Source organism: Camarhynchus parvulus, chromosome 4 (assembly GCF_901933205.1).
Source record: "Camarhynchus parvulus chromosome 4, STF_HiC, whole genome shotgun sequence".
Lineage (NCBI taxonomy): Eukaryota > Metazoa > Chordata > Aves > Passeriformes > Thraupidae > Camarhynchus > Camarhynchus parvulus.
The window spans coordinates 30,057,911-30,068,129 of record NC_044574.1 but is presented as its reverse complement, the minus strand read 5'-3'; the positions used below and the strand labels follow the sequence as shown (position 1 = coordinate 30,068,129).

The following is a 10,219-nucleotide window of genomic DNA, read 5'->3' as shown; positions in this document are numbered from 1 at the left end:
ATGTTTGAATTCATCTTTCTGTGTTAGAGGGGATGAGAAAGAAAAGAGGAAGGGGTTTAATTCCCCAGTTACCTGACTTAGAGCAATGAGGGCTAACTCCTGTCCTAGGCTGCTGCAGCACAGCTTCCCCACAGCATTTTGTTCTGTCCTTTCTCAGTAAGGCTCTGGAGGGGACATCTCATTGCCACAAAGAACTGGTTTCAAGAGATTCCTCTCTATTTTGTTGGTGCAAGCTTCTGTTTAGTACACCTATATAACAATTATTCCCATTTTTCTGTTGTTTCTGTCCTCTTGCATTTACCACAGTTAGTTCTAATTACTCCAGCCAGTGTGAACAATGGCGTAACTTGCAATATTAAGGTACTGTGTGTCTAATGAAAGACACATTCACATACCTAGAGATGTGATACCCATAGAAGCCATTACTGATAGAACAGGATCTAAGCAAAAGTAGTGTGGTACACAACATTACATCATCTTGTGAGCTCAGGAGCACCATCAAGTTAGCACCTATTAACAACTTACTGTGTGTCAGCTGGTCTGCAGAAATTGTCAGCATCTATTACTTTGCATTTGCTGTTGGAAAACCCTGTGCAAGTTTGCTCAGCCTCCTCTCCTGTCAGAAGGAGTCACATCACTACGTATTTGCTGCTGGCTACGAGCCTATTCATCCCCATGTCCACATTTACCATGGTGCAAATGATACTTGCTAAATCCTGCTAACTTAATCTCACATCCAAGCTTCACACTGGGTAGATGCTGCAATAGCAATATTATTTATGTGTTCTGTAATCATAGAAAAGTGACAAAAACAAGTAATATTCAGCATAATTAAAGCAGCTGACCTGCTACAAATAAGAATGAAATTGCTTTGACTTCAGCAAAATTTTTTTTTAAGACATTAGGTCTATAGTGAGCTAGTGATGAAAGCACTGAAAAACAGGAAAAGAAACTGCCTGTATGATCTTTTCCTCCTATTAATTTCCCTTAAATAAATCTTAGTGCTAATCATTCTTCAGCAGCCCCCAGTTAACCACTCAGCTGAAGGCTTGGAGCTGTTGCAGACACAGCTCCTAAAGGCTCAGAACCATTTGTTTTCCAGCAAGACACTTTCAGATAGGTCTGTGCAAATAGTCACTTGGAATTATATCTTCACCTTCATTTCTCTGCCACAGATGGTTCCTTTAACAGAAAGATCTTAAGGAGGACTTTTAGGAAAAATGTTTCCTTTAATTAAACAAAACAAAACAACAAACCAAACAAACAAAAAAATCCACCCAAATCTGAAAACAAAAAAAGGCAAGAATGTCTTGTGCTGTCTCTAACAGCTACATTATCTCCCACTTCTCCAGCTTTCTGACTCATCTGCCAGGATCTTGCTTGAAGAAATCCTCTACTGTCGCCTCTTATTTGTTATCAGGTGCCACAGAAATTTACTGTCAACCATTGTCTCTTTATCACATCAGCTAGCGTCTCTTGGCACTTTTTTTACAGGTCTCTTCCTCTCTCTTTTGACCAAATCTCTCATCACATTAGTGTTCTTTTGGTTATTTAAGTATCAGCTCCAGTTCAGCATGACTGAAAACCAGGATTCTAAATGTTTTTTCTGGTCAGTCATTTCTTGACATCTACAAAGAACACCACTACTCTCAGGAAGTGGGCAGGTTTGACTGGAAATACTGACATTGTGGCAATATATGACTCTCTCAAACATCTTCCCATGATCTGTGATTAAACCTTTCCCAGCAGCCATTCTCCCTGCCAGTATACTTCTGCAAGGTTTACCCATCTTCCTTGCTGTAATATCCCTTCCCCGTGGATTTGACAAAGGCAATTAAATTCTCGACTGAAGCTATTGCATTACAGATAACTCTGCTGGTTCATCATGTTCACTATGCAACCTTCCCCCCCTTTCTGCTCAGAGTAACAAATAACCATATTTGGGAATATTTTTTAATAAATCTGCTTCTGTGAAAGTGTGTTTGCTTAGGAAGCAGTGTATGTGGAAAATGCCAAGGTGTAACAATCGGCACAGAACAGTACAACTGTCATTCTGCACATGGCTATGTAAACTCATTGAAATGACACTAAAGAAAGGGGGGGGGGGAATTAGCCCATTTATCTAACTACAAAGAAAGTAATTAAAATCCTCTAGAAGAATATCACACATATTTTCAATTACTAATATCAGAAAGGAAAAAACCTATATTGATTACTTGACATATTAATAGGAATAAAGCAGTAAAGAGGTATTTTAACTCCACAGAAGATGAAAATTATATTATTTGCCATAAGAAAATGCTTCCTAAAATTATTTAATAGATTTGTTCTTATGAATTGTGCTAGAAACCATGAGCCCATTCTTAAATGTACCTTTAAAAATAATGGAAGGAATAAATAATGAATAACACATGCAGTGTAGAGGTTTTTCCCACAAATAATGGCCCTGTGAAGGAAAGAGTTCATTGCATTAGGGAATCAAGTAAACTACAATTAGTCTGATTGTTAAAGCATTCAGAGTATCTTCTAGTTCTTCACCAGAGCTGCCTGTAAGTAGGTCTGAACCTTGCTTTACTGGAAAGCATATGGAAGAAAAATGACATATGTAACTAATTTAGCTGAGAGATCTGTGATCTGTTCACCAGTACTTTTTGTGAGGATATACACAGTCTGTCTGATTGTTTTCTAAACTGTGGAGGAAAAATACCAAGGATCCTTAGAATTATGTTACTTTTAGCTATTACAGGGAAAATCATCAGCAAAATTTTAAGATCAAACCTAAATTACTATCCAAAGACATTTTCAACATTTCCAGCAGCACCACTCAATGATTTTCTCTGGCATACCTCACCAACATGTTGTCAAGGCAGTAAGTATACAATTTAATTCAAGTAAGTCATATGAATGTGAAGTTTGTGGTAAAAAAAAATTAAAGAATAGTCATTAGTAATTGAGCCTCAGAAGATAATGAAGACTTTGAACTGTGGTGATATACTTTTCTTAAACCAAAATTGGCACTGGCCAGCAGAAAGGTTTGTTTTGCATTAATGTAGTACTTTAAATAATACTATTTAAGTAGTCTGCATAAGCAAAGGGGAACAGTACTCATCACTTGCTAAAGAATTTGAATGCAGTTATCAACAGTCATTACTGGCCCTCTCTCCACCTCAAAAAACAAAAACAAAACCAAAAACCCAATGGAAAAAAAGACCCTAAAAAATCCCAACCAAAAAAACCAAACCAAACCAACCATCACAACAGAGTGCTTTAACCTCCAGCCTGCAGGAATTTCGTCTGACAGAAGTCAGCCTCCTGATGCCAGAGAATCACCCATGAACATATTGCTGTGTAACATAAACAAATCCACAACATGGTGTTTTCCCAAATACAGCCAGAATAAGACTTATCACAGACTATAAATCCACCACAGCCAAGCTGTTTTGAGTGTTGAGAGCTGCAGCCCCCAAGTTCTGGCACCATTTTGCTACCAGGAGCCACAGCCCTGGGCCATGTGCCTCCATTCCCCACCACAGCAGAAGCAGCAGTACCTTGGACCACAATCTCCAACAAGCAGTGTGAGAAGCATTTGAGTTGTCAACTACTGACATTCCAACTACAGCTTTCTTGGCATCTAAAGCATTTAATTATTGAGTTAGGCTCCAGTGGGGTCTGCACCTAGATTTTGGCATTTTTCAAAAACACGAGAGGAAGAAAGAGGTTCTCTCAGCAGCTAAAAAGGCAGATGTAAGACCTGGAGGGTCATGAGGACAGCAGTCCTATCTGACAAAGTCAGAAGTCCTATCTGATAATTCCCAGGAAATTCCCTTCATCACCAGGCCAGAGGCTAGCTGGGAGGAATGTCTTTCATTGTGCCTGCTGAAAGTCTGTTATTCTGAACAAACTAATCCACATTCATTGGACCAGGGAAGCAAGGCATCACTTTGCAATGCAACAATTAATGTCCCTAGCTGGGAGTAGGGAAATTTAAATTTCAATCCCTATTACAACACTGCTTTTCTAGGCAATTACCATATAATATTAAAGTACACAAGCAACCATTAGGAGTCAGGAACAGAAACTGAGTTCCCTAATAACCAATTCAAAACCATCCATTACCCTGGATACCAGCAGGACACAGACTGGGCCGTCCTGTGCTGCTGCATTTTTACTGTTATTGATACTCAAGTTACCTGGTACTATTTCAAATTATTTATACCTGCTGCAATCATATCTATTATTAAAGACAGACATACATTCATCTTGGAGTATGAATGCATCTGAAAGCATCATTCAGAGCCATTTGTGGAGCCTGTACCTGACTACTCCTACTGACAAGAAACAGGGAAATAATATAAAAAAGACGTGTTACTTCATTTATTCCCTTTCCTATCTATTGTGATATTCACCTCTTGCTTTGGTGTCACCAATTCTTTTCCATACTTTATTCTACTTTGGGCTCCAGGCTACTTGCGACCTCATCACCCTTTGTCTTTCATTTATCTTCCTTGTTTAAGTGATTTTGTCTTCCCTTTTTTTTCCTCATTTCCTTCCCTTCAATTTCAACGTTCAGTGACATGATCCTGCAGTATTCCTCCAACATTTATAAAACTCAAAAATGCATGGACCAGAAGAAGTAAGGAAGGAAAAAAAAGGCAGAGGAGCAAAAGTCATTATCTCATTATCTCTTTTAAAAAAAAATCTAAGTATCTGGTTTTCAATTTGATTTTTCTCCTTGATTACTGCTGTATGAAAGGTCTAGACAAACAACAAAAACAGGAAAAATTAAAGAGCCATCAGAGCAGAATGGTTGCAGCAAACGCTGAATGAACTGTGATCTTTGGCATGATAAAGATCAACACCACAAGCTTTCAGCTGTAGCGATCAGTTGATACTTTCCAGACCATCCCCACGGTGACAAAGACAGAGGCATTTTTAAGTTGTAATTGAGATTAGCCTTGATACATACAGTTGGAGCCATGCCTGTGAACTTTGCTAAAAGGCTGGCTATGTAAACTATCTATCACTCAGTTTCACATGAGCAGTAACCTAATGACACCACAAAAATCTCACTATGTCCCTTGCTACACACGTTCAGCCACAGCAGCAGATTCATGCCAGGGTGCTTCAGCTGTGCTACTGAAGTGTTTGCCTCCCAAGGTCTGGAGCACTATATAGACTATCCTGGGGTGCTCAAGTTTCATACAATGCTCAGCATTGTAGCCCAAAAGCACTCTTGCTCTGATCCAGCTTACTAGATTTGCAGTCACGTGCTAACTGAAAACCCATACATAATAGTACTGACTCCAGCATGCTTTGGATGAAGCCCATAAAGACACACAACATTGCTTTTCATGGATGGGAATAAAATATTTTGTTTGTTACTACTAAGCCAACCACAATAAATAGTTCCCTTTCATGTGGTGATGAAACAAAGCAATCATGCTGTATTCCTCTTCTAATTATTAGGTTGAAAGAAGCAGTGTCTTCCTGGCATGTTTAATTCTGAATCATATTCATCACATATATAAATAGCCAGCAACTGTATCTAGTAGAAGAGGGCAGAGAGGAAGGTCAGGGAACTAGCTTGATGTCAAGAAAGCATTTCCTGTGGAGTCACCAAATCTGTCCTGGATACAGACTCCTACATTGGCACACAGAGAGCCTCAAGGCAGCTGTGCCCTCATGCACTAGACATGCCAGGTAAGCATCTCCAACCTTGCTGGCACTTGGAAGCTTTTCTTCCCCAGAAATCACATAGGCATAATTTACTTCTTAGGGCTTTGCAATGATGAGTAAAAGATTTTTCCTCTCTGCTTCACGTTATGGGTAGTGGCACCACTGTGAAGACACAACTTTAGTGCCGAATCCCCAGCAGCTACTCCACTGGGACAGGGAGACTACCACAATATGAACTTTCTCCACTGAAATCTGAGCGGACAGATCCTGGAGGGGAGTGCTGGCTCTACTACCACTGAAATCCAGGATGTCGCGCCCTAAGAAGTGGCCAAATAATACCGTGAACAGAATGCTAAAAAGAATTATGGCAGAGTTTAAAGTTGTGGCCAGTCAGTAAACTCACACACATTCTATCTGGTTTGTGTTTATAAACCACTCTGCATAGACACAAACTTAGCCCAAGACTGTCATTGCACAGCTTAGGCCATCAAGAAAATTACGCCTGAACCTCCTGAGACTTCTTGTTGTAACCTAGACATTGCCTTAGTGTTGCTACACACTGTTTCACTAAGGTAGCTCTCAGCTGATTTCACAGAATCCTCGAGGTTGGAAGAGACCTTTAAGATCATCAAGTCCAACTGTCAACCCAGCACTGCCATTGTAACCAGTACACCCGATCACTACGCACCGGATCCAGATGCCTCTTAAGCATCTCCAGGAGTGACGACTCTACCACCTCCCTGGGCACCGCAATATGTCGCAGGAACTTTGCAGGAACAAACTTGTTATCCACGCTGCCTCATTCGGGCCGGCAGCAGTGGGCACGGCAGCAGTAGCCCGGGGCGCAGGGACGGCAGCGCGGCGCGGCGAGGGCAGGGCCCTGCCGGGGGAATGCGGCCCGGCCGGCCCAGGTGCTGCTCCGGGCGGGTGATTTACCCCGGCTCCCCAGCACCGGGGCATCCCACGGCTTCTCACTCCGCGCGCCGGCCGTGAAGCCACACGCGGTTTAGGAACTGAAACGAGACCAGGCAGGTTTTGTCGCCGTCGGTTGTGAGTTTGAAGCAGCGCACTTTGCCCGGCTGGAGCAAGGTCACTGCCTGTCCCGGCTCGGCCAGGGCCCACCATCCGCCGAGACCCGCGCCAGCCCGGTCCCGCCGACAGCCCTCAGGAGGAGCGGCCGCCCCGCCGCGTTGCGGCGGCCGGATCCTCCTCCATCCCGTGCGGTATTTTTAGCCGCTGACCCAGTTCCCCCGCTCGGCTACCTGCGCCTCGCTCACCGCCCGGCCGGGCGCCCCCGCGGACAAACGCACCGCGCAGGGCCGGCCCGGCCCCGCCAGGTGAGGGGCTCTGCTGCGGGGCAGGTGCGCCCGGAGCACGGCGGCGGCGCCTCGCATGGGACGGCCCGGAGGGGGCGCGGGGCTGCTGAAGGGGCGCAGCCCGGGGCGGGACAGCCACGAACGGCAAAGCCGGCGGCGCTGGCGAGGAGCGGGCGGGCTGGTGCGGGCGCGGCGCTGCCGGGGCCTCCGCGGGGGCGGAGGGGAGGCGGTGCCGGCGGCGAGAGCGGCCGCGGCGCAGTTTTCTGCAGCGGCGCCGATCTACAAGTGAGGGGTAGTGTGCGCATGCCGCCGTAAGTGCTGACTTGCTGTCTTTTACAGAAGTGTGAGTGCTCCCCTTTCTTCCCTTCCTTTTCTTTCTCTCCTTGCTGTCTTGGCGAGCGCTTCCCGGGTGGCCGGATAACGGGGCACGAGAGCGGAGCGCGGCTGCGGCTGCCCGGCGCAAGCGGTCACTGCCGCCGCTCCGTCCTGCTCCAGCTTACTTTCCTCCTGTGCTCTTGGGCGATTGCTGCCCGCCGCGTTTCCGCGGCCCCGGCGAAGTGAGGCTGAGCCGCGGCCTCGGGGCGCAGCGCAGGTGCGGCTGCAGCGGGGCCCGCCCGGAGGGGCCTTTCCCTGCGCTGAGGGGTCACAGCCTCGGCGGGCCCAAGTTGAGTGTTTGGAGTTTTCGGTATTGAGAGATATGGAAATTGTATATTACTGTCGCAGCTTTTTTTTTTTTTCTATCTAGATGAGCAGTGACGCCGTGTTTGATATGTGTAAAATGTGCTACAGCTCGCTGTCGTGCACCCGGAGTGCTTTGGTCCTGCACTACGAGCACGAACTCTCCCGAGATTTTTAAAGGAGCATTTTTAATGCTCGCTCCTCTGCTTGCTGCTATTTATACCATGCAAGGTTGGCAAGGAGAGGAGAGCTAGAGTTTGAAAAGGACATTGAGCTTTAACTTGATACCATTGTTCCAAGGTGAGAGAGTGCAGATATTTAAAATAAAACAAAACAAAGAAATGCCCAGAAAACAACCCCGTGAAAACACCTTGCCTCTCTGTTTTTCTGCTGCATGATCTAAGCAGAGAACTGAGCATCCCTTTCTGGTTAGGGTATGTAAGTGATATTCTGCCATGGGTCTAAGCCTGTACTTTGGTTTTATTATTTGTTTGCTTTATGCTTGTGATGTGGTGGACAGTCCAGCTGGTTAAACCCCACACCAGGGGATTATCTGAAAGATGAAGTCTCACACTGGCAGATGTATGACTTTCACTTAGGTAAAAGAAATCATTACTCGTCACTGCCTATGCATTGTAAGGTCTTAGAGTAGCTGTAATGTAAAATAGTGTTAACACTAAGTCTGAAAAATTGGATGATACCTGCGCTGTTGAATATATATTAATGGGTAATCAATTTCTTTCTTCTTTTTCTGAATTAATTCTGTACACAATAACACCTCTCTCTAAAGTCAGGAGAGATAGAAGCTTTTCATATAGTGAAACTTTAATTTTGGGAATAGAAAAGCTTTAACCTTCATTGCTTTTATCACTAAGATCTTCAGAGTGGATGGTGATAACTAATATAATGGGTCTCCCTCTCTGAATTGCTAAATAAGATTGGTATTAAAAATTGTTTATTCCTCGTGACGTGCACCGTGCTCTGGTGGAACTGCAGAGCAGCATTGCAGTGGCTGGCTCGCGTGACTGCACACCAGCCACTGGGGTTAGCTTAGTTCTCCTAGTGCTAATTATCCTGGGTGAGCAATGGATTGCCTTTGACTCTGTTTTTATGGAGTAATTGGATGTGTGGTAACAAGGCTCTGCTAAAAATTCATATAAGCACTTTTAAAATATTGCAAAGCTTTGATTTCTGGCTGAGATCAGTCTGCTTCAGATCTGTAACTGAAACAGTGATCATAATCTGGTATATCTAATGCTAAAACTTTACCTAATCTGATTTTCCATTCTGAGTAAGCATGATTCTGTATGTCAAGATGCCATAAATTAAAAATATTTGAACAAATGTTAAATTTACAGTAGCTTCCCCTTGATTGTGTTTCATGATATTTTTGAGCAGTTGTGATTCAGTAAATAGGAAGCCTTTCTGCTGGATACATAATTGTTCCTTATTCTCATGTGTTTTACTTACACCTGAAATCAATACCTGAGTACTGACTAACTGCAGGAGTGCAGTGTCAAAGCCTTGAAAAAGTCAAGATTTGACAGAGTAATGACACTCTAAATGCATTTGGCACTTCTGTTTCTAACTCTTGCATTTTGTGGTTTCAAACTTTTGTCTGCAACCACATATGTTAGAAGTGGGTTTCTTTTTCAGGCAGAGCCAAGGTTCTTTTACAAAAATGTCAACTCTAAGGAGGATTTTTTTTTTAATCTTGTAGGATTTACTATTGAGCTGAGATTTAACATGTCAGGTAGCTAATGGTCTCAGCAATCTAGCAAAATAATTGCTAAGATTTGTAATAGGAACTGTGGAATGCAGATTAGCCAGCTGATAGTGTGGGACTGATTTTTTTTATCTACAGAAATAAAGATGCATTTATGTTTTTATACATATATATGTGCCATGTACATGTATAAATGTACATATTTTGTATAGAAATATGGCATATTATATATTCATAGAAGATGCACCACTGCTATAGTTTGATTGTTTGATGATGAGAGATCAGATTATGTGGTCAGAAGTGCCACGTGTGGTATGTATGATTCAACAGAAGCTGCTGAAGTGATTGCCTGTCCTAAGTCCCTATTTCTGTTCATGTCATTTTGTTCTATTCATTCAGTTTCATGAAGTATCCTGATTTACTGTTTTATTGGGAAAATCAAGCATTTTTAGTTGCCTTTATCCCTTTAATTTGGAAGATTACCTGGTGAGTTTGTGAAATGCTCATTCTATGGAGTAGTTTGGAGTTAAAGCTGGGAAAGTTAATGCTCTTTATTCTGCTTTACTTGATTGCAAGAATTAGTGCTTCTTCAGTGTTTGTGCTGTGGAACTGGCTGTTGTACAGTTCCAAAACATTGAAGTGAGAATGATAACAGCGTATTTCTTTTTAAGGGAGTGCTTGCACTGTGCAGTTTTTTGCTTTTCCTGATTTACGTTTGAAGATGTTTTTAGACTCAGTAGTTGCTCTGATGGAAGCATGGGAAGAATTGTTTTCTGCTTTCCTATTTTCTCTGTTGTTGCAGAGATGATTCCACAGAGTCTGC

General features: G+C 43.2%; 1 protein-coding gene across 1 annotated transcript in view; it reads left to right on the top strand.

The window, feature by feature from the left end:
• The first annotated feature begins 7,173 nt into the window (after nucleotides 1–7,173).
• The window catches only part of MTUS1 (microtubule associated scaffold protein 1), a 116,522-nt gene continuing 113,476 nt past the window's right edge, over nucleotides 7,174–10,219 (top strand). Inside the window, 1 exon segment of the mRNA XM_030946778.1 lies at nucleotides 7,174–7,303. The gene's annotated coding sequence lies outside the window, so the exon portion shown is untranslated.